This window comes from Aptenodytes patagonicus, chromosome Z (assembly GCF_965638725.1).
Source record: "Aptenodytes patagonicus chromosome Z, bAptPat1.pri.cur, whole genome shotgun sequence".
Lineage (NCBI taxonomy): Eukaryota > Metazoa > Chordata > Aves > Sphenisciformes > Spheniscidae > Aptenodytes > Aptenodytes patagonicus.
Genome location: NC_134982.1, coordinates 48,214,612 through 48,240,670, shown reverse-complemented (window position 1 = coordinate 48,240,670; position 26,059 = coordinate 48,214,612). Strand labels below are relative to the sequence as shown.

At 39.1% G+C, this 26,059-nt stretch overlaps 1 pseudogene; it reads left to right on the top strand.

Annotated features, from left to right (window-relative positions):
* Positions 1 to 17,210: 17,210 nt before the first annotated feature.
* LOC143172985 (uncharacterized) lies at positions 17,211 to 19,715 on the top strand (annotated as a pseudogene).
* The last annotated feature ends 6,344 nt before the right edge of the window (positions 19,716 to 26,059 follow it).

Below are 26,059 nucleotides of genomic sequence, written 5' to 3'. Positions count from 1 at the left end.
TATTCTACTGAGCAGAAAGATTCATGCTAGGGGAAAGCACTTTGTTGGAAGACCAAGTTTTCATCATTGAACAGAAAGTCTGGGCTTCTATCTGAGTTGTCCTAATAGCAGTTGCTATGGTGACATGCAGGTTGCAACAGTGGCTCTGATTCTCCCTCATGATTTCTAGCTCCACAGTAAAGAGGTTGTTACGTCTGTGAATGGTTTCTGATGAGCTTTCTTTAGGGAAACACTGTGAGGCCTTAAGCACTTCCTTTTCTCCTACCATTTGTACGGATAGGTTATGACAGTCCCCACGTTCAAGCTGAAAATCAAGGCATGAGGCCGAGGCACTTAGTAATTCCTCTCAGATGATTGCTATTGGTAGATTTGGCTGCAGTATAACTGAGGAAAAGGGAAAGCTCTACAGAAAGTGTAAGCAGTCTCCAAACTAAGCTTTATTTTAATTCCCAGCTAACCCTGCGCCGTTTGCCTTACACTGAAGTTCTACCTCGCAAGCAGTGGTGGCTTCTACACTTCCCAGCCTGGCACTGCACACATGAAAAGGCATCTCAGCTTTCTAGTATTCAAGATAATGTAGTAAGAGACTGGGTGACTATGTAGATCTTCAAAGTGGTTACTGTATCATCCCATATGAGGACTACAACAAAGCAAAAAAAAGGGTAGCTATTTCTATCCTTTCCCATCAATACCCCATTGTGTTCCCACCCATTTTTAAGTTAAGCAGCAGACAAGGAAACTTCAGTGTTGGTTTGCAATAACTCCATTGTTCAAATGTGACAGCCTAACATACTAAAGCAGTTCAATTCCTGTACAAAAAATAGCTCTTCCACCCATGCTAATGGATGCAGGCCTGAGTTATTCTTGGACTAAAAAGAGAAGATAACAGACTTATTTTTGAATAACATGTTTATCCTGCTTAGGAACCACATGAGTAAAAGCAAGTTGTTAATGTTGCGTTGCAGCAATGTTTCCAGCCTCATCTAAAACATGTTAAATGCCAGTTTATTACTTCCATCAGCCAGCCTTTCTCTGGAACAGCCAATAAGTAGAGCAACATATATCATCAAGTATCTTCCCTAGCTAGCCTTTACTTAAATACTTAAGGAGACACATTCTCTAAACCAGAACATGAGAAAGATACAGACTCAACCTGTATCATACAGAGATTCAATACCAATCATGAGAAGAGAAAAATTAGAGAGCTGTCAGGACTTAAAAGGAAACAGGATTTGAATTTGTTACTTTTTATTCTTTGGGAGACACAAGAGCATGCCTCAGAAATAGAGGGACAAGCTGATAAATAATAGAATAAGGATCATCAGGGAGTTCAATGGCATCTGCACAAGCCATGTGTCAGCATTGCATAGTTTTAATGCAGCTGAGTCAACTGAGATTTCTTATGCCACAGCTATACCTTCCACATTTTTTAACAGAGGTAACTACCAAGAAATGGAGTTCAGCGGAAACAGAAATAGTTTGAGCTGTATTACTGCACAGTTCTACGTATCATAGGATCTGCCAGGTACGAAGAGTTTAGGATTGAGCACACCCTTGCGTTCCTCTCCCCTGTGACATTGTTTAGGCAGGAGGCATGCTTCCATTTTGCCCCAATAAAAAGAATAAGTCAGCATAACGACACCCATTGTTCCCTACACTTTTATTCCCCTGGCCTAGTTATACTGCCAGAGACCCTCATTAATAGCATCTACTTCTTTCTGAACTTTTCCAGAATAATTCTGATTTCCATCCCTATCATTGAATATATCTCAGTTCCCTCTGTTAAGCATTGTCTATAAAATAAGTAAAAATACTATCTCTCTGCCAACTTCTGATCATTCATTAAAATATCGATAAGTTTAAGTCCAAGGATTCTGAAGAATTCAGGTAAATAAATCTTTCCCTTTTAAGAAGGAACCACTAACAGCTAATCTCTAATATGATTTTCCAGTGGGTTTTCAACCATTTAATACTGTCACCTACAGCAGTCTAGTACAGACTACCATGTGAGGCAACATCAAAAGTCTTCCTAAATTCAAGATACAGGACATCTCTGTATGTAAGGCCTGTTACAAGAGAAGAAAGAGTTACATGAAATGGCTTGTTCCTGGTGCTTACATATCCTTTAAATAAAGCTAGTCATATATTTTGTATGGAAGCTGAAACATCCACTCTATAATTCATGATCCTTCTTTTCTTCTTTTTAAAATAGGTATTAACATTTGCCATTTTCTGGTTTTTTTGTTCTTAGTCTTATAGGTCCTCACATGTTCACAAAGATAATGATTTTTAAGATAAATAAGATGTTTTCAAATCACCTGGACCTGATGAACTTCATCCTGGATTTTAAAGAACCAGCTGATGAGATCTAAGTACTCTCTAAACTGTATTTCCCTAGTCAAAACTAAAATCTTATTCCTGCTTTGCTAGTATGAGTTATGATAGTCTGACTAGCTGACCTTTTCAGTGAAGATAGACACAAACAAAAAATGGCATTATGTACTTCAGCTTTCACTCAATCATTTGCTGATAGTCTTTTCATTCTTCTGATTAGCAAACTATTACTGCCCTTGGTCTTCCCCATACTATTAATGTATGTATAGAATGAATTATTGGATTTTTTTGTGCCTCATCATGTAATTATGTAATAATGTATCTCATTATGTAATGATACCTTGGCTTTTCTGATTTTGCTCCTGTATTCTCATGTCATCTTTCCATATGCATCTTTAGTAACCCAGCCTGTTTTCCTCTTCCTGTATGGGTTTTTTGTGTGTGTTTAAGGTAAATGAGTTTGAGCAAGGTGAAAGAGTCCATGAGTTAGTTATATCAGCCTCCTATCACACTGACTTGTCTTTCCCCAGCTTTGGTATTGCTCATACTTCTACCTTTCTTTACAGGACAGCACTTTTCCTTTGTCACTCCGACTAGTTGTCCTAAGTCTTTTGTACTGATTCTCTGACTTTGTTGAAATCTTCCTGTCAAAAATTCATAAACTTACTGTAAAATTTTGATTTTTTTCAACATTCACTCTCAATCAATTACTTTGCCTCTTAATTTTCTCAGTATTGATCTGAATCAAATCTAAAAGAACCCCCTACGATCCTCTTCAAGCATCACTTGATTTCTCCAACTTAAGTATTAAATCTTGAGCAGGACACTCTAAATACATTTTGGACATTGCATGCCCTGCTGTACTCCTTTTGTGGTTACAGACTAGGAAGAAGTCCCACTGACCTCTAAGCTCTGAATTATTTTGTCCCTTTCAAAATGTCTCTGTCTACCATGGGAGTCCATAGTAGATTTCTTCACTTTATTATTTCAAAAAAATCATTATTTGACTGTGTCTATATTTCCAGTGGTCCCTCAATTACTACATAGGCACAGACGTATTTGGTAACTGACCTGCTACTCTTCACTTTCTCTCTCCTTTTGTCCTGTTGTGAATAACTCTCTCCTGCTGATTTTCGGCCCTTGTGCAGATGACTTGTTTTACCCTTCTTGTGCTCTTTTGTTGCTGTCCTCCATCGATCAGGTTTCAAGCTGTCCTCAACAGATTATGAAGCTAGTGTACAAAAATACTTTTCCTCTTTTATGAGGTGCCAGCAACTCTTAAGATTTATTTTACAGTTGAAGAGGCCCATTCCTCTTCCCAAGCATGTGGTTTTTTCCAGGGTACATCTGCCAGTACCTAAATCTTGACCATGAACTGGAAAAACTAGTGAGAGCTTTACGCAAATCCCTGATCATTTCTCTGGCTGGTTAATTCCTTTATTCATGCATGTTTAAACATGACCTAGATTGTCTTTTGCTTATCTACTTCCTCCTACAGCTCTCCCAACTGCTTCCTGAGTAATTCTAGTGATGAGTGGACCTCTAAATTCCAACTTAATTTGAAATAAGAATGAAACAATTCAGGATGAAGGAAAAAGGGGGAAAGTTATTTTCTTGCTAAAGCATTTATTTTTGCTGGTTTATCTGCTGTCACTCTTTATTTTTATTGGGGTTACACAACAAAAATACAAAAGATCAAGTTAGAAATGCCATATTTTGATTTGAAAATGTTTTTCAGTTTTTCAAACATTGCTAGCTTTTGTTTTTGTTTTGCTCAGTAAGTAGATATGACTCCTGCAAAGTGTTCTGATTTCAGTAGAAGAGTTTTGTGGTAGCTAACATTCTGACAAAGTTTTTCTGACTACATCTTGATACTACACATATTCCTCCTACACCTGTTGCTGAAATAAAATAGCAGCTCTGGGGAGTATTGCTTAATTGTATTTCTATTATTTTCTTGTTCTCACTTCTTTTTCTGATTCCAAATCATAGTCTCACATTAATCTGAATGTTCTTGAAAAGACCTTGAAAATGAAAAATACATAATTATTCTATCAATTAATTTTCTTTTCTCCACTTAGGTAATTGTATAGCCTCCAGAATGATGATATGACAGGATCTTTCTAGTTCTACACAGTCATTAGAAAGGGAGTTTAACCATAATCCCCGTCAACTTCAGTCCACCACTAAATAGAAATGTGGTCTTGTGTAAAACATGCCTTGGAACAAATTGGATGTGACAAGCAGGGAGGATCAGTAGATTACAGTTTTGAAATTGAAAGAAGAATGGTTATACTATAACCCATGCTCGTTACAGACTTTGCCAGGACAATAGATGAGTCAAGTGTCATTTCCTGTTCTCTTCACTGTCTTTGTCTAGTATAAGAAGCATTAAAAATGCAATTTCTAACAATATCATGTCAAGCAAAACAGAATGTAGTAATAGGAAACTACCTTGGCCTTTTCACTTCTTTGCAGTTTGACTGGCTGGTCATTATACTCCTGCCTAATATTTCAGTGAAGCTGTAAACAGGTAAAGAACTACAGTGCCAGCTAACCACGTTATTGAACAGGTCAATGAATCATGACACACTTACATCCTAATAATCTATTTTTCTCTTGCAGTATAAATGCTGGAACAGTAACTGTGAGAGATAGATATTTTCCCCTTTTGTCCTTAATTGGATCATAGGGAAAATTGTGGTTTAACTTTCCTTCAGGTTCAGAACAGTTGATCTGTGATTTCTTTTCACCAAGGAAATTGAACCAATACAGCAAAACTAGACATTACTTTTATTGCCCTCTGTGATTAGAAAATAAATGCACTAGGTGTAGTTAATATTTTTATCTTCATATAGTACATATAAATTTTACGTATAAACAAGAAAGCATTATATATAGTACAATCTTTCCTATGCTCCCCCAAGCCAGAGGATTCTTCTTTAATCCACGCTACATCATACAGTGATTTAAGCTATTTTTATTAGCTAATCTAATTTTCCATTACTTTATCACTCCCAAAGGTCTGGTAGGGACTCTCCAAAAGACAACGAAAAAAATAATCTCTTAATCTCTGAACTTCCACTGTTTTAAGCATGCACATAACTTCAATCATATGGCTAATGATTATTGTTGCCAAAGAATGTTAAAGGCAGGCTCATGGATTGTATTTCATATGTAACAGAAAGTAAGGAACAACGAAAAGATACAACATGCCTTTTTCAGAGATATAGGGCTGTGATTCTCCAGTCATTAATGCAGATTTGTATACACCTCATTAGTTGGAAGTACAAACCTTACACAGGTGGGATGACAGCACATGATGAGTTTTTTTCCCAAAATTAGCCAGGCCACAAAACTGAATATTTGTGTTTCATTTATGTCAGAGAAGAACAAACAATACTTGATCCCAGATAAAGTCTTCTGGGACAAAGTTACCACTTAAAACTTTTTTTTAATAAATTTGAGTCAGGAGAGTCAATTTGTATTGCTTCAATGCTCTGTGTCATGTGAAAACAATGGGCTTTTCTCCCTACTAGGTATAGATTCCAAAACTCATGAGACACTCTTCCAGGTGTTAGACTATGAATGTTCCCCAAATTTAGTCAAATCCAATTTCAAACAAATCTTTTCAAGGTTGAGAGAACATTAATTTTTCTTATTCCCTAGTACTTAACATAATAGCATATGTTATTCTTAAAACATTCATACCTGGCTAAGAACGCCTAAATAACCACACATTTCATAAAAGACAGGGTCTTGCTCCTTCTCTGTTCAAAATAATTGCAAAATGCTTGTTGACTGAAACAGAAACAGGAACAAGTAGAGCTACAGCTGGTTGGAAAGTAGTAGTCACTTTCCATTGAGAATTTAGTGTACTGTCTTGTGATATTCTAGGTCTAGTGGGTTAGTAAGCTAAGCTTCCTGCATGAATTGATGCAGACTATTGTGTTTCCACAAAAAAAGACACTGAAGTAGCCGATGACATTGCTATGAATTTGGTTTAAAATATCACTCCCAGGCATAGTGCCAGGTTTGAAGCTGGAGTAATCTTTTACCTTCTGTTAAATTATAACATCTTAAGTGTGTTTTAAGCAGAATTGCTGACACAAGCTTGATCAAAACAGGCTGAAATGCATGGCTCTAACACAGCTGTGCAAAGGTTTCCATTAGCATAAATGTCTTCTACAACACAAGCAAAACAAAACTCTCCATTCACTGAACACAGCACAGATTTGTGGTTTTTTATCATCTGTGATTTATGAAAAAATGGATCACATAAAAAACTTTCCAAAAGAAAGCAAGGGTTTCCACAAATGACCTTTAAAAATTGAAACCTTGACTCAAGCTGGCCAACTCTGGTCACGATTTCTTCTAGTCAGGGATTTAAAAGCAGATCTAACAAGTTTCCCATGATTGGCTATAAAACACCAGCTTTCTTACTATTCTCTGGATCTTATTCCTTGTGAATGAGTGAAGAAACTTTGTTCAGTTAAGTAGACTTAGCAGAGATCAAGATACAGAGTAGTATCACAAACTTAAACTAACTGGGACTTCAGGTATCATAACTGTAGCATGAGGGAAGCAAAATAAATGTTAAGCAGAGGATGTACAAAGGCATACCAATAGCAAAGGTTGCTACCATAACCTACGCTAAGCCCCTTTTCCCAGAGACCAATTTTGAGAGGTAGTAGAAAGCAGCAAGTCTAGGATTCCCTGAACCACTGCCATTACCTGGGCTCCTGGAAGTTTATTTCTTCCAGGTAGGTTCATTCATTGCTTCTCCAGTCACATCCAATTCTACCAGCCTGCACCTCACCTGGGAAGCCTGAGCACAGGCAGGCTGTGAACCTGTTGATGGTCTCACAGGGCCCTGCAAGATGCCTTTGCACTTTGGCAGCTTCCTTCCAGCCCCATGTTTCTTTCCTGTGAAGCAACCTCGTTCCTGGCCTCCATCCCTGGCTCTATGCAGAGTGACCAGGATCTTTTGGCCAGAAACACAACTTGAGCAATATATACCAACCACATTCCCTCTTCAATGCATTTCTGCCCCTAATCCTGAGCTTCCAAGAGTTCCCCTTCTCCCTCGCTCTTTCTCCTTCTTCTTTCTTTCTTTCAAAGAAGAGGAAAATTCACTTTGCTTGTCTCGTGCCTCGAACCCACGTATGCCACTGTGTGCACAATGTCTATTAAACTGATAGACAGTAACACAGCTGTTGTAATATAGCTGCTGTTGCTACTACCACTATTAATTAAAACATAGAAAAACAAATGGATAAAAAAGTACCACATAAGGCAGGTAGAGAAAATGAAGTCATTATTTATAATTTTTTTCTCTTCAACTGGAGAATATTTATCTGCCAAAGTGATTTTACTGATCCACTTAAAACCATGTTTCAAAGTTCCCGATCTGTCTTTTTGCTGTGATATGAAAGTTCCAGTGGCACTCCCAGTGTTTTAAGGAAAAGCTTTATACTCCAAACTGGATTAAAAAATATTTGTCTTAGAATGCCATAAAAAATATTCAAAATCTATTTTATGTGATATACTTTAATTAGTTGGCTGTTTCTGCAAAAAACAGTGTCTGCAATTTCTGCATGTGTTTCAATTCAATTTAATATGCTGCAAAATTGTAGCCTTCCTACATAAAAATGAACTATGTGATATATCCAGCATCTTAGGTAACACGAAGGACAAAACCAGTCAACGTCAAACATTTATAATTGTACATTTTTTGGCATTGATTGCAGAAGGAACTACCTCAAGGCAGAAAATGATTACTAGTTTAGAGAGGCTTGACAGTTATTTTAAGCTTTGACCTTCAAGAAGGCACATGGATGAAAGCCTGCATTGTTCTAGGATATGATAACAATGGCTTTTAATAGAAATTAAGGGATTGGAGTTGAAAGTAACTGTTCAAGCAACATGGTTAAATTCACTCATTTTTTAAAATATATTTTTAATGGGGAAAACATATGCTATCTGTTTGATGTTTCATTTATCTGATTTTTGGAGTTGTGTCTCCCCAGTCTTCCAGCAATGGTCTATGTTTTCAGCTAGCAGTACAGCAAAATGAGAAGGGTGTCCTGGCCTCTAAAAGCAGCAAGCGAGAAGCAGAGTTCAGAGAAAGTAATGGATAAATCCATTATTACAATCTGGAAGAAAGATTAGCCCAGTCTTCATAATAAAATTCTATTCTTAGTTGTTTATAAAAATTTGTCCTTGTCAAATTGAAATGAATTGAGCTGAAAATTTGAGTGGCAGCTCAATTTTTATCTTTTTTCTAGACAACTTCAGAAAAAAAATTTCATTTTATTTCTGTAAATAAGTACTATATTTTACTCATGTTAAAAATCATGGTGGCTCTTTTCTCAATCACTCTAGTACTTTGGAGGATGGATGTGGAACTTGGCAGCATGTTGGCCTTAGTGGAAGGAATTATGCTTTTAGTCATCTTTGGGAAAAGGAACCCATGTTTAGGCAAGTGGATAAGTAACTTAAAACCAGCTATTCACAGCTTTTCAACATATTCTATAGCTAAATTCTTCAATTTCACTCTTACTAACTGTGCTTTCTTATGCTTTCTTACAGCCGCTAAGATCCTGTTCACAACAGAACTGGACAACTGAATATTCTCTAATGCAAATCCAAATGAGACTTCCTTCTTACGACCGTTTCACAAAACCCAGCTTAACTGGCCTTCAGAACTACACATAGGAGCTCCCCTTTCCTTTGCTAACACAGAATAGTTGTTTTTGGAAAGGCATCTGGCAAAGCTGAAACAGAGAGGTAGACCAATTGTGACGATTAGCTGGATGACAGTTTAACACAAAGAGCAAAAGACTGGGAGTGGATCCGGTGGTCCTAAACCAAGCTGGTCCAACCTGGAACTGGAGGGAAGGGAAAATGTAAGGGAGGAAAGGCTTGTGACTACAGGAGTGTTTGAGCTTCCAGAACTGGGATCTCTGAGGACAAAAAGCTGAAACTAGTTCTAGAGGGAAGAGGTTGGACTGGACACACATAAGTGGTGGTTGCCAAGAGGCTTGGTTGAGACTAAGCATCTAACACTTGTTAGACAAAGAGGTTGCCGAGACTGGGACTGGTTAGGCAACTAGATTGGAATGATGTTAGGTGGATAGAGACTAAAAGGATTCTGACAGGGAGAATTTCAAGTCTCCATTGGAAATGAAAGAAAGATAGAATAAAAACCCAGCAGTAAGAAGTTTGTTTGGATGAACAAGCAGATAAGGAAAAAGAGCAGGTATAGATGAGGGGAACTGTGTTGGCTTAACAAGGATACAGGAATGAAAATGGCAAGAAAAAGAACCTATAGAGTAAGAGAAGACTGGGTCTTTTACAGCAGGTAAGATGGGTATGACTGCAGTGAAGATTTAGCCTGAAGAACAGAAACTGGAAGAGAGAAGATAAAGGCAGCAGGACTGGTAGAAAGAAATTGGGTTGGGAAGGAAAATGATTGGAACAGGGGAAGGCAAAAGAACAGAAGTGTGTGTTTATGATAGCACATTATGTCAGATACAGGAACATTTTTGAATTTCATCATGATTCTATCATCAGCAAATAGAGAAAACACATTGGCAGACTGACAACTGGCTGCTGTCATCAGCTGCTCTATCAGTTCCAAAGCTACACTCCAGTGTGATAGGTCCAGTGACACCGATAACCAATGCAGGTGATCATATATTAAAAAATGTATGCACATTACCACAACATGGCTGACCTTACATTTAATGCTGTTTGCCTACTATAGTAATAAGCATGAAAAGAAAGACCCCACAGAAATTAAAATTTTGAATAAGATGCAGTAAATAGGGTAAACATTGATGAAGTGACGTAATGAATAACTCTTCATTACAGGAACATTCTGTGCACTTACTAGGCAGAGGCTCCAATGGAAAAAATAGCAGGAAATTAAATACTGTGTGATAATATACATGTTGTAGAGTTAGTTTAAGCTTCTTAAAACTACCTTTAATTCTGGCACTTGCTAAGTTTTAATAGTTTTCTACCTTAATGAAGTCATTTTAATGTAGCTCTCTAAGCAAAATATTTTTAAAACCACCTTTTCTGCATGTTCTTGATTCTTCAGTTCCCCATCTCCAGCTGTTACTAGGAAGCATCAGTAAGACAGTCATATTTTTCAGAGGCTCAGAGCACTCCCAACTCCAAGCAAAGTCAATGGGAGATGCAGTTGCTTTGGTCTCCTGGTAACGCATGCTATTAGTGCCTGAGTTCTAGTAGTGCTTTATCCTGTACAAAATGCTAAAAACCCTCAACCCCTGCTGAGGTTAGTGGGAGTTATGAGCACTCAGCATCTGCTGGCTGCAAGAAGGCTCTGATTAGAGCAGGCCAAAAAAGAAAATGTTGAATGTGACAAATTTTGACTGACAACAGTTTTCCTGAGAGGAAAAAAACTCCTCCTTTTTTTGTGATTTATGAAAGCTTTTAAATAACCATGTTATATACCAGCTCTGTTTCTGACATACAGAAGTGTCTGGAAGAAACCGGAAGAATCAGATAGTCCAGACAGTTCTCAGCTTGTTGATACCAAACAGCTGTAACCTTTTGGCAGATCCAGTTGTGGTGATGTGCTCCACCCCCCGCCCTGCATAAGCCATAACCACCAGTGGGGGTCGTGATGGCTGCATCCAGCTTATGCTGGACTTTAGAGACGGATGGCAACACAGCAGCCAAGGGCTGTCTGGCGTAGCGACCCAGATGTCTTGCTGGTATGCAAATATGACTATAAGTCAACCATCTTACTCCATAAAGAGTGGAAAGCCCAGGGCCCATTGAGCTCTCCTGCACGGCAGTGGGCTGCACAACAGGATCTCCCCTCGAGTACGGACACCTCTCAAGGTTACTCCTTGAGGCTGAAAGATTCCTTGCCACAACAGATTCTCAGTAAGTGACTGATAGCATGCTAAACTTTGAAATCTTAGCTAAGTGATATAAAGGATTAATTGCGCATATATAATGCTTTAGACATAAACTGTCAACCAAGTCTGGGACTACGATTGGATCCAGCCGCACCTAGACTCCTCTCTGAGAAGGAGTTTAGAAAGAAAGGGGGTCCTTTCTGAACCTCATGACTCAGCGGGAGGGTCTCCCTGACAGTGTTGTCTGACCCTGTCCTCTATGCAGTAAATAATCAAGTGTACCTTGCCATCGCATCTTGTTAAACCACTGTTGCATTTACCATTGAACTTTGTTAACTCACTGTTTTGTATCAATAAAGTATATTGTTGCTTCTCTTTTACAAGTGAACTGCACTCCCACTCCATCCGCAACAAATTGGTGTAGTCGGCAGGATGGCAAGTAATATTGTCACCGTAAGTTGGCAGATGAAAAACTCTCTAAGACTCAATTTGGAGTTTTAGAAAGCAGGCATTCTTTATTGCGGCGCCGGGTGCTAGGTGGAATTTCCACAAATCAAGGACACCTATGGCTAGATCACCGTTACATTTATACACAAGAATTACAAGGTAGTACACTCCCAGTTACAATGATTGGTTAGTGATTTACATATAATTGTAATATCAGTTATGTCATTCTCTTCTGTTACTACGCTTGCGCAGGGGAAGGGTCTTCACCTGGGCAAGGGTCTTCTTGACCTGTGGGTGTGGTTTTTAGTATTATAATTAAGGCAGCTCACTTCAGGATACCTTAAAAGTAAGTTTTGTTGCCAAGTTAGCCAGATATACATCTACCTTGCCAGGTTGTCAAATAACTCATCCTATATACAATAGAACCTAGGGGCTCTGGTTATGGTCTAGAGAGTCCAGAGAATAGGGACTTCAAGCAACACAGCCTCAGATAACAAGTAACACAGCAACCCATACATAACGCTAACATAGAGGCTAACTTCTTGAAATCAAGATGTTCTTATAGTTGATTATTTCACAACCAAACATAGAAAGATTCAGTAAAACTTAAGATAATCTTCAACAATATCACAAATTATTTATGGAGGCCTAGAGTGAATCAGAGTTCCAAATTCTCAGAAGAATGGGCTCATGACAATTGGCATAATTGGGAAGCCGTTGAAGAGCACCTAAAAGTAGCTAGGGGCCACACAAAGGATGGAAAGGGGAAAGGAGTTGTCTACGTGATGCTAGGTACCTGTTCAGAAACTGCATATCAAGAAAGGGAGAATAGAAATGGGAAGGAGCGGGACCTAGAGAAAGAAATAGAAGGTAGGAAGGCAACTGAGTTGTTAACGGTCTTTACAAACTGAACAGCTGTAGAAACAGTTACAGGAAGTAAAGGAGAAAAGACAAAATTTGGGAGAAAAAGTTGAGATGATGCTTATGCAGGCTGCCCGCCCCCCTGACATCATATAGATCAGGAAACTACTAGTATCCCCTGAAGATTGGGATGGAGACATCTGGGGTGATCCCGATGATAGCGAGCCAGAAGACAATGATCCTTTGCTCTCCACAAATCCTCCTGAATATGAAACCAGACCCATTGTTAAAACAGAAAGAACTGTGGGACCTTGGGGTGGTCATCCACAACATACTATGCGAACCATCTTCTGGGATCCATTGCAATTAACAAATTTGCAAGAAAGATATAGCAGGAAACCAGGTGAAATTGAAACTGAATACTTGTGGCAAGTATGCCTAAGTGGCGGCGACCGAATAATGTTGAGTGAGGAGGAAGCAAATGGCTATTGGGGTCCGGGAGTTTTCTTAAATTTAGGATCCGAGCCGGCAGATACACCCCATTCTATCAACAGCCGAGTAGCTTATTGGGCTGGAGGAATAGACACCATGGAGTGAGGTGTCTATTATAATAATAGACATAATCTCCATAATCCCCATTAAGTCGCTAAGTGAGCTCTCTACCGCCGTCACAAAAGCCGCTTGCACACGAGCCATGCACGAACGAGGACCCCATGATGTTCCGCTATCTGCTACAGTCGATTTCGCAGTGCTAAAACCGCTGATTAGAGGAGCCCCGGCAATTCTTAAACCCCATTTAGTTGCAAAACGAGATGAGATCAAGAAAGACACAGAATACAATGAGGGACTAGGTGATAACGCTCAAAATGCCCGCAAGCAACTCCCTACATGGGCAGAATTGATGCACGGCGTTGTTAACTACAGCCGTGAAATGGGCTGGGACGATGCACCCGCTGAAAAACAAAACCTGAAGCCCCGGGGAGGAGATCACAAAGTAAGACACGTGGAATGGGGAACAGAAACTAGATCAAAGGGAAACAAATTTAAAAACTCGCAAACCGACTCTCGGGAACAGAGAAATGAATTGTGGAGGAATGCGTTAGCCCTAGGCATTCCCAGAGCCGCGACTCAAGGTCAGCCTACTGGCATTATCTTGAGCCTGATTGAAGCATTCCAGAAACGAGATAACAGTGACAGGAAGGAGAGTATTTCAACTCCTCCGACGCCAGTCCGCAGAAAGAGAGACAACCCCTTCCTCCCCCTTAGGGAGGAACTGAAGGACATGAAGCCAAAAAACGAGTAGTGTCCGGAAGGCAATTGGGCCTGCCTGTCTGGAAAGTGGAAGCTTATCAGTAGATAAGTGATGATGGCCCATACATTTTAATTCCAGTTGGCCCTCAGAGACAGTTGGTGAAGTTTTTAATAGATACGGAAGCATAAATTTCAGTATTAACACAACAAGATGCTGAGAAGCTGGGCGTGCGATCCGGACGGCAAAGAGTTAAAATTACCAGTGTGAACGGAGCGAGTGTTAAGTGTCAAACTGCCAAGGTCAATTTATGGCTCCCAGGCGAGAAGCGCATGTCAACTACTCGCTTTGCAATTAAAGATCATCATGAAAATATTTTAGGTTTTGATGTTTTAAACGGCCGAACCTGGCGCCTGCCGAATGGCAGCGTGTGGTCCTTCAGCTCAAACACCGATCCCAACCCCGGTGGAAAGCGGGAGGCCGCAGTGCGCGCACTTCGCGCAGCCCCTGCCCTCCCCGAGTCAAAAATTGCTGATGTACCGCAATATCCGATTTCTGCTGCGGCACGGAATGGAATTTCTGAAGTCATAGCTGATCTGGAGAAACGACAAATTATCCCCAGAACCCACTCCCCATCTAACTCACCTGTCTGGCCAGTTCGGAAACCAGACGGGAGGTGGCGTTTAGCAGTCGATTATCGGCGCCTGAATGCCGATACAGCCCCGCGAACAGCTGCTGTACCAAGCGCCGCAAACTTAACAGCTACTTGCAAGCAGCTGCACGCCCATGGATGGCGGCGCTAGATGTAAAAGATATGTTCTTTATGGTTCCCTTGAAGGAGGAGGATAAAGAGAAGTTTGCTTTCACTTGGGAGGGAATACAATACACCTTTAACAGACTCCCACAAGGGTATAAACATTCACCTACATTGCTCATGCCGCACTTACTGAACTTTTACAGTCAGTCTCACTCCCAAGAAGTGAATCTGTGCCAATATATAGATGAGATTCTGATTGGAGGAAATTCCCCGAGAAGGTGGGGGAAGTGGCAGCGGCAGTATGGCAAGCACTAAATAAAGCAGAAATTGAGATTGCACCCGGAAAATGTCAGGGACACAGTAAAGAAGTAAAATTTTTAGGTACTTGATGGATAGCAGGCAGTACAGTGATTCCTCCAGATACCTTAGGAAAAATTGAAGAACTGCAAATGCCCCAATCAAGGAAGGAGTTACAACAATTAATGGGAACTTTAGGATATGGGAGGAAGCATGTACCTGGATTTTCTATCATTTCCCGTCCATTATACTCACTTTTAGAGTATGTGTTTTTTTCTTTTTTCTATGAGGTATATGTTTTTTATTTTTCTAATAAACATGTCTCTATGTTTATTAGAACATAAAGAGGTGGTCAAAACTCTTAACTGAAGAATTAAAAACGTATCAGTCACTGGGACCAGTACACCCCCGTGTTGTCCCACAAGCGGGGTCTGGTACCCCGTGTGCAATAAGCCAATCACACACAGAGCCAAGATATTTATTTATCTCATGTTTGCGCAAAGATGGTGGTAATTCCACAAAGCTAGCACACCACACAAAAGAACTACAGCGTATTTATATTGTTACATGATTAGCAAAAACCCGCCTAAGTTCATGCTCATTGGTTAGTTATGTTCAAATTAGCCTCGCTTGCCATGTAAATTAGCACGCATGCTCCTTGCGGGGGGGGGGGGGAAGTCTTTCCAGTCTTGAATTGAGTTGGTGGTCGCGATCTCCCCCTGCCGCCTTTACCTTTCCCCTAGTTACCGCAGGTTTTTTGCTGACTTCTTGTTTCTTTGGCAATCGCCTAGCCTCCAACGCCTTCTAGGGCAGGATGTTCCCCTTTTATCAGTCTTCTAGTTTTCTTCAAGGGCATAGTCGTTGTAAGGCGTACATTGTTTATACAAGGTAATCAGGCTAGTACAATGAAGACTACAGTCTAGGTATTAACCCAAACATATGGCTACACCCTTGACCCTATTATAGCCGAATGGGGTTTCGCCAAACACGCTACTTACTGTAACCTGTTCCAAACTGGCCCCGATGGGCCAAAAAGACCTTTATTGTTTAGCTCAACTCCATTTAAAGAAACAGAACAACGATACTCTGAATGGGAAAAGGGACTTTTACCTTTAGTCTGAGCAGTTAAATGAGTTGAGAAAATACATGAGGGACAACCTGTGCAAACTAGAGGACCATTTAATTTACTAGAAGCAATCCTAAAGGGGACTGCTCCCCCAGAAAGAATTGCACAAAACCCACTATCATAAAATGGTATGCCTACCTAACACGAGTTGCAGAAAATATGCAATTAACTGAAGGACACACTAAGGTTTCCAAATTGCAGATGCCCATAAACACAGACCCTTTAGTGTTACAACAACCTCTTAAAACTTCATCCATTCTGGATGCACTGCCCCTCACTGAGGGTACACCAACAGAAAGCATTTGGTTTACAGATGCTTCAGCAAAAAGGGTAAACAGTAAATTGCAACATAAGGCCGTCGCATTAAATATTTTATATTGTTACATGATTAGCAAAATGACTACGCTGGCAAACAAGTAAAAGAGGAAGGTGACAGCAGTGCACAAGTAGGAGAAATAAGAGCAGTTGTTTTGGCAGCACAGAATGGAGCAATATAGACTCTTATGCTTTGTAGGCCGGTGCCACACAGTGGCTCTGTCAATGGGAAACCTTGAATTGGGAAGTAAATAGATCCCTGGTTTGGAGAAACAAAGACTGTCAATTATTACTATATATAGCCAGGAAAAGATCCTTCAAGATGGGATGGGTAAAAGCTCATGCTAAGGATAATCAACCAGCCACAAAATGGAATCAAAAGGTAGATGAGCTAACTAAAATTAGGAAAATCACCTTAAATCCTGAGCTGTATCGATTGGGAGAATGGTTACATCAAAACCTAGGCCACACAAGTAAAGAAGAACTTTACTTTGCTGCACAGAGTAAAGGCTGGCCTATAAACAGAAAAACTTGTGAAACTATTCTCACAGAATGTCCCCAGCGTAGATTGAAATTACAAGCAGATCATCCTGCTGAAGCACCACCTCTACATATCAATGAAGGGAAAACTTGTGGTCTACGTGTCAAATTGATTATATCAGACCATTCAAATCCTCTGCAGGATATCAATACATCCTCACAGGAGTGGAAGTAGTCTCTGTCTTGCTTATGGTGACTAAGTGTCAGAAAGCCAATGGGCAAAATACAGTGCAAGGGCTATCGTTTTGGTTCTCAAATCTACCTAATCCTGATGTTATCCAAAGTGATAATGGCTCACATTTTTGGTGTAAGGAAGTGCAAGGTTGGGCAAAACAAGAGAGAATTAAATGGGTGTTTCACACCCCATACTACCGTCAATCAAATGGGATGGTAGAAAAAGCTAATGGCTTATTGAAAAGAAATCTCAGACCACACGAGGCTCAATGGGATATGCGACTCCCCAAAGTATTTTGTCAATTAAATAATCGATACGGGCCTACTGGAAGCCCTGTAAGCCGAGCATTCTTTGAAAAAACTGAGCTTAGCGCTCCACCTACTGGGAAAAGAGAATATCTGACAACATTACAACCAGGACAGCCTGTGATGGTCAATCTACCATCCATCGGTACTGCACCTATGACTTTAACTAAACCTCGTGGCCCACTTGCCTGGGAAGCTACCGATAGCAGTGGTGCAAAACATAGAATTACTGCACGATGGGTTTTTCCTTCTTTTTAACAGGGTAACCTGTTCAGACTCTCCCTGCCAAAACAAGTCACTATTTTTCTTTTACAGCATCCCACAGGATGGCAAACAGAAATGCTGTGCTCATGTTACTATTCCAAACCCTAAAATGCTGCTCCTCCTAACCTGTGGTCAAAGAACCCTAGAGTGGCCATGGTCTCAAGCTTGTGTTAAGTATAGCAGGAGTATGGGAATACACTCTAGTAAGGGAGATTTACATCTTTCCACCGTGGTCATTCACGGAACTGAAATATACTTAGAAAAGAAATGGAGCTGGGATAAAGAAGAAGCTGATGATAAAGTTCCCTGACTTTGGAGAGCAGCAGGGAAAGAAATTAAAATAGGATGCCAGATCATCAATGGGTCTACCTATGAGAAGGCATCTCAGATTTCTGCATACAATATTAAATCAAACACAATAGCCAAAGATATGAAACTTTGTGACTCTGAAAGATTGGACTGCAGGTACAATTTTACCTTAGTACAACCTGGTTTTGTAGTCTGCCTCTGGGCTCACCATAGCCTGGGACTATCGTTTAAATTTACAGTAGACATTACTGAGCCTAGTACAACAACATCCACCCCGATTGTAAAGGATAAGAAAACTGTATCCCCACAAATTTCTGCTCTGTCCCCACAAATTTCTGAAATTGGGCTGTATGTGATCAAAAATACAGGCCAACAACAAGTGTTATTTAATCCATCAGAGTCTCTTAAACGAGTAGAACTACTGATATAAATGAGTATCTCTACAATCAAACAGACCTGTTCAACATTCCTAAGTACATCCTATGCAGGATGGTTAGCATGGTTACATGAGCGAACCCTCACCTCTCTAAGACAAACAAGGAGAGATGTGACCAGTATCACAGAGACAGGATTGGGAAGTCTTAAATAGTATAGATGCCAAAGTACTCATAAATAAACTGAGCACAACAAGTGTTTTAAACAAATTAGAACACCCACTGCAGTCTTCTCTATTAGCATTGGGAACTAAGCAATGACTCTTACCTGATATACTGCCTCAGTGGGAAAGAATTAATGAAAGGGACCACCAATTGATTGTGGATGCACTTGGTGCAGCCCAAAACAATGTTTCTCTAGCTCTTAGTTGTATCCAAGTTCAACTGTGGATCCAATCTATGGTAGCAGCAATTATGAGAGAAGGTGAAGAGGGCACCTTAGCCACTGAAATTCGAAAGGTAATTTGGGATAATGCAACTAAAGTTGAGAAAGAATTCCAATCCTGGTGGTATTTAGTCAATTTCACTTATGACCCCATCAACAATAAGGCCACAGTGTTTGTCATAACCATACGCAATGCTTCAGTATATACCATATTCCCAATCATTGCATTAGGATTAAATCACAATGGAGCATCTCTATCCATTAGAACATAGAGTGTGGGCCAAACGAAATGGAAACAAATGTCAAACTGTTGATGTTAACACATGCATTGTATGGGAACAACAAGGATTTATTTGTGAGAGTAACACCATCAAAGCCCAAGATATTTTTCTTGACAGTGAAAAAAATGTTTGTCATTTTGAAATACATACCGATGAAGCCTCTGAAACTGTACTTGTATATATTGGAAAAGGTTGTGTTTGTATGAGAACGTTTTGTGATTTTATAGTTGTAGATAACGTTACTGTAGATACAAGCAATTGCTCAAATATTTGTGTTTGTAACTTTACTAAAGTTATGGGATGTGACTTTACATCTTATCAGTTGTTACAATCTCATTATACACTGAGTCAAGATTTATTGCCTACCCCCATCAGAATGAATCTTACATTGGTGAAGAAACTACTGCAACACGATGACCTGTGTCAACTACTAGAATGTGTCCGAGACAATGGACACAAAACTCTAACTACCATTTATCATGATATAGAAGAGATACACCATGTCTTGGAAAGAGTGAAGAAAGATGGAGAACACCATTGGTGGGAAATTCTTCTTGGATGGTTACCAACAGCAACGGGAGTATTTAATCTTATGCTTCATCCAGCTGTGATTTTACTAACGCTAACTTTAATGTGTCTATTGTTTATAATTATATTGTATATAAAGGTTTGGTACATGATAAAACAAATAACCCAACTTCAACCACCCAAAACATACAAATTAAAGCATAACAAATAGCAGTGCTTGACTATCTACTTTCCGTGGATCTATAAGCACACAAAATATCAATATACTATTTATGGCACAAAGGCAAGAGGTGACTGTATCACCACCCTGAAGGTAAGATGGATTGACTACAGTCACAGGGTGCAGTGTGGCGATGTGCTCCACCCCCCGCCCTGCATAAGCCATAACCACCAGTGGGGGTCGTGATGGCTGCATCCAGCTTATGCTGGACTTTAGAGACGGATGGCAACACAGCAGCCAAGGGCTGTCTGGCGTAGCGACCCAGATGTCTTGCTGGTATGCAAATATGACTATAAGTCAACCATCTTACTCCATAAAGAGTGGAAAGCCCAGGGCCCATTGAGCTCTCCTGCACGGCAGTGGGCTGCACAACAGGATCTCCCCTCGAGTACGGACACCTCTCAAGGTTACTCCTTGAGGCTGAAAGATTCCTTGCCACAACAGATTCTCAGTAAGTGACTGATAGCATGCTAAACTTTGAAATCTTAGCTAAGTGATATAAAGGATTAATTGCGCATATATAATGCTTTAGACATAAACTGTCAACCAAGTCTGGGACTACGATTGGATCCAGCCGCACCTAGACTCCTCTCTGAGAAGGAGTTTAGAAAGAAAGGGGGTCCTTTCTGAACCTCATGACTCAGCGGGAGGGTCTCCCTGACAGTGTTGTCTGACCCTGTCCTCTATGCAGTAAATAATCAAGTGTACCTTGCCATCGCATCTTGTTAAACCACTGTTGCATTTACCATTGAACTTTGTTAACTCACTGTTTTGTAAAAATAAAGTATATTGTTGCTTCTCTTTTACAAGTGAACTGCACTCCCACTCCATTCATGACACCAGCATAGACTTTGCCCCCATTGACAGGATGCAGCAGCGTGCTGCTGCATCCCCTTTTCAGCTGTATCCTGTGTATTGACCTCCCCTTGTCATATTCAAAAAAGGAACTGAAAAAGTAATTATGAATAGTATATGAAATAGTATTAGTCATAACTGCCTGCCAGAGCTTTAAGATATCTGTAGAGTGGTAAGAATAATCCTGAAAAACAGGCAGCTCAGAAAAACAGAATAGAATCCTAGAATTTTATTTTGTGACCTTAATCACTTGACCCCAGTTTATAGCTAGGCTGCTGAGATGTTCAGATTAGAGAGCAGTGAAGGGCACCAATGCATAGATAAGCAGAGAGAGGCTCTTACCAGTTTAAAAGGTTGCACTGTTTTTCACAAACTTTTATACATCCATACCACCAGCATATGTATATGCAAGATTGATTCACTTGTCCTCATTACGACGAGGTCATGCAGATGACTGTAATTTAAATATTCTTTTTTATTTCCCAAATACAAGATACCACAACTATAAGCAACAGTATTTGGGACAATTACTGTTGAACCTAGACTTTTTTTTTTTTTTTTTAACAGTAGCCATATGCACAAAAATTGCAGAACAGTGCACACACATCCATTATAGTCATGCCAGGGTGACAATTAAAGCATATATCGCCCTCTGGAGGCTCCAATGACTAAAAGAAAAACCTTAACCCCTAATTCTTCTTTTGATGACAGAAACGTATAGAACAAATTAAGTAGAGTGTAATATATGAAATAATGCATTCATCATTTCATCCAAGAAGAAACCGAAACAAGTAAAATATTAATGTTTTCGTTGTCTTCAATCAGAATGACAAAGTGCAAATAAGTCATTTTTGTGCACAGGCTAGTAATTTTTGTGCATATTTGCACAAAATATAATTGTATATAATGGGTTTCTCCTCTCTGCTTAGGGCAAGGAAGTGATTATTTTTGTCTATCATTGACTAAGGTTATTGCATAGAGACATGTCAGTACTTTCTTCTGTTACATTTACATACAATTCTTTAAAGCAGCAGAAATACTGTGCTTAGCACTTGCAAAAAGTTCCATCAAAAGTTGCATAAAAGTAAGATCAAGAAGCCTCTGCTGGTATGAGTGGGAAGAAAAAAAATCAGACACCTTATATCCTAACACTGTACATAAAAAAGTAAAATATAAACAAATAGGCAGGCAGGAAGCAACACATTCACATTGTTTCACAGCTTGTCAACAGCTGACTTTTTTGACAGTATCAGCACATTTCTATTTCTAAAACTAACGAAGATGAAAAAAAGTCATTCAATATTTCTATCCAAAATGCTGGCTGCATTACATTTCAGACTTTGTTCCTTCCACATCACACACCTAAAGGAAATAACTAATTTTTGTTTAAGAACCTGAAATAGTACAGTGTCAAGAATTGTCTGTGTCCACAGTATTTATATGGTCTTTGTCACAACAGAATTTGATCAACTCACAACCTTTAAAATGTGGCCTCCAAGTCTCCCAGTTAAGTAACGAAGTATTACATTACCCTCAGATCACAAGTATGTAAGGAAAGATTTCAGGTCAGACTTTTCAAAGGCACCCAGCAGTGTTAATATGGTGCCTTTAAAAAACACATAGGTATCTCAGCTGTTGAACTTCTCCAGGGCTTTAAAATTTGCTAATAGCAACTTGGCCAGATATGTGACAGTTCAAGTAGGGAAGCAGGCCAAGGTGCACTAGATTACCCTTCCTTCCTTAAACCTAACCTGTTATGAGCAACCACAGTAAACTTTTCCTCCTATGCCATCAGAGAGGCTTTATGCTTCAGTATTGCAAAATATAATGTTATTTTATTACACTTCCTTGGCTTTTCCCTCAATATCTTAATGGGTCAATCTTTTATTTCCTCAACTGATTAATTTACTCCGAGCTGGCACGGTTTCAGACCACAACTAACAAAAATAAAGGAACTGCAACCATGAACTGTCTAAATTTTATTCCAATTTTCTCTAAACACCTAACAGTTAAGATTCTCTTTCATCCTGTGGTAATACAAAGGAAAGATATGCCTGTTGGAAATAATAACCTTTTTCTGATTACTTCCAAAACTCAGCCAATGCAAATGCCACATTTCTTACAACTGTCCTAATTTCAAGCAAGAATATAGACAAAAACATACAACTTCCACTGCATTTCCTCCTACTTACTGTTCTGTTTTCCAGCACAAGACTGGTCAATCATAAATGACAGGATATTTGAATCATCACAAAATTCAAAACATATCTCAATACTTCAGAATGTTATTATTTCAACAGAATGTAAATCTAGTCGGAATTAGAAAAAACAGGACTACCATAGAAAAAAGTCATTCTGTAGATTGCCTCTGCTTAAGTAAAGCTAATCCATTTTTCTTACCTCCTTCATTTCTTTTTATCTCCCATGGATTTCTTGTTGCTCAATTTTTTGTTTTATATCTTTTGTAAGCATACCTGGAAAATGTAGTTCCATATGTCATCAAATATTCTTAGACTGGAAGCATAACTTGAGCCCCAAAATATATGTCAGTGTTTTGGCACCCAAGATCCATGTACTGGCTCAGGACTACAGATCACATCAGATCATGACTACAATGCAATCAAAGGAAACATGCAAAAACACAGTTTTATACTAAGTATTCAATCATTTCATGAGAGCAAAACTGGAGGTGCAAATCTTGTGGGTGTAGAGAGAGGCATAGTTGCAAATCTTTATAAAGTGTCTTCTTTTCAAAAGTACCAAAACCCACAAAAAGCTGTTCTCCAAGTCTACCATGTTGTTGCTTCCCTCCCTTCTCCCCAAACATTCCTCTAAAAATAAGATATTGATTATATCAAAGTTTTGGATCCAAGCACAGTGGTGTTTTACTGTGACTTTAATAGTGGATCTCTTCCTCAAAGGTCTCAAGTTACATTTGGTCCATACTTCAGTACGCAAGTATATACACATAATTTATTCCCTGCAGACTCCTAGCCAGCGTTTTTACTCATATGGATGCTTGCTTATGGAGCCATTCTGCATCCTTTGCCAAGCTATCTTTGAAAGCCAAAATCTAAAAGAACAAATTCAGCTAAGTGAAAAATACCCTTGCTGTACAAAAAGAAGCTGTATATTTTTCCAACAAACACTAAAGGCTCAATGTATTATTGCGTGGATGCATACACATATTTTTTTGCTGATGCATTTCAAGGTACTGATGTAAAAGGTTGCTGAGATACCCATGTGCATTTTGATTTAGTGGAAAGACTGGATCCTCATCTCACAGGATCACACCATAAACTCTGAGACCAGAAGTCTTAAGCAACCCTGATCAAAAGCAAGAATTGGGTTCATCCAAAACTATCAATATGAATAAATATAAATTTATTTAAGCATCTATATTGAGATTCAAGTTACTAATTCTGGTTATGGTCAGGAGAAAATAAGGGGTTCTAGAGCATTAAAACATCATGTGAACGCTCATAAGCTCTTGATGTATATGGAAAATAATCAAATATCTCTGCCCAATATATTTCCACTTGCTGGGGAATACTTATGGAGGAAAACTTTTGGGACAAGCGATACTCTTCCTATAGCATGTAACCACCTTTTTGTACAAAATATTTACCTGGCTCAAAATAATAATATTTGTTTCTTTGTTGTTCCAAACTGAGCAGGAAGCAATAGCTGGATTAGCATGAAATTGGATTTTGGAGATGGAAGGGAGATGGAAAAAGGAGATTGTTCTCTTTTCCATTCAGCCACTGAATCTAAATGACTGGCTACTTGTACAGCTCTGCCTTACAGTGAATGTGGCCTCTACCTGACCAGATTTCAAGCACTCTATTTCTGTAGCAGCAGCTGAAGCTGGTGCTCCCTCGCTTGACTTTATGTTTCCTTGGAACAATGCCAAAAGAATGAAATGAAAGTGCATCAGATAAGAACACTTAAACAGAGACAAGGTACATTTTCAACTTTAAAATTCCTCTCAGTCTAATCAGTTTTTCAAAGATGTAACAGAAGAAGAACTCTTCATAGGCAAGAAACAAGGAAAGAATAAGAGCTGGGAATATCATTATGCCTCCTCTCCAAAGGAGAACCTTTCTCCATTGACAGCCTTGGGTAACTCCTAATAAACAGCCAGTTGTCATTTACAGGCTAACATTTAGTCAAGAATTTTTGAAAATACAGTCTTTAAAGTCTTTGCTTGTGAAATGGGCACAATGAACATCATTTTTTGTTCAGAGGTTTATAAAAGCTATATATTCACCTCATCACAGAAAAGTGCAATATCAACAGCATAAGCAACTCAACAGAAAATTACGTCTGCTGTTTTTTGATTTAAAGTTTTGAAAAAATTATAATGAGCTTACAAAGACTATCATATGTTTTACTGCTTTTCTCAAAGCTAACAAAGGGGAGAGGATGAAATGGCTGTATATGCATTGGCATTACAAGTGCATTGCAGTTTTATGCTCCAGAAAGTACTCCGAAGGAAAGATGTAGAGATCAGTGGAAGGGGATAATGATACCAATAAGCCTCCTTGAATATTATTATTAGTAGACATATATCCAGGAATCTCTTCTAATTAAGTAATTGTTATTAGAATCTCAGCCAGCCACTAGCACTAATTCTGACTGCTCAGTAGCTATAAGATAGTCCTAGAGACAGTAGATCAGCAATTACTAAAATGTGGTGCAGAATACTTTGTCCCTGCTTTGCCTATGGAAATGACAGGCATGCTTTTGGTTTGTTGCATTAAGTTACTGCTTGTTGTGGTTTCCAGCTGCTTTAAGAGAAGCCACAAATGTCCAAGCTCCTTTTCTCACATAAGAAAGGATTTCAAAGCAGATCCTATTAGAAACAAAATCTTTGGTCTTATAGTTTAAATGACAAGGCAATGTTACTTAAAAACCCAAATATTGAGTCCATAACATCAAAATAAATTACCAAATAATTCAATTTCTACTCTACTCAGTGCATGGCACTCTCTCTTCGCTGTCTAGTGTTGATTTAAACTCTAATCCTGCACCAGCGTGCATGAATTCATTTTCAGTATCCTGAGCTTTCAGAGACAATTCAAGGTACAAAGATGTTAGAAGTCTAGTCTGCCTGTACTCCTGAAAGTACTGTCAAAATCCATTATTCTTCCCCTAGCAGGGAAAATCTTTTCCTTCATCAGCTGTGATATTTTAGTTTAATGTATTTGTAACGATATTGTAAGGAATAAGTGACCTGATGTTCTTTTCTTTCACAGCTCTATAGAAAAAGGATAATGACTCTGGACACAAAAAATTACAGTAAGGTGTTGACAGCAGACTCATAGGAGACTCCAGCTTCTACTAATTTGGACAGTTTCAAATTTAACAATCGGAATGCATTTTAACATTTCAAAAAGAATTAAAAATTATAAAAATACAGGTACAAGTTATGAATAAATATAATTTGAGAACGGTATGTTCTTTATTTCATTGTTTTT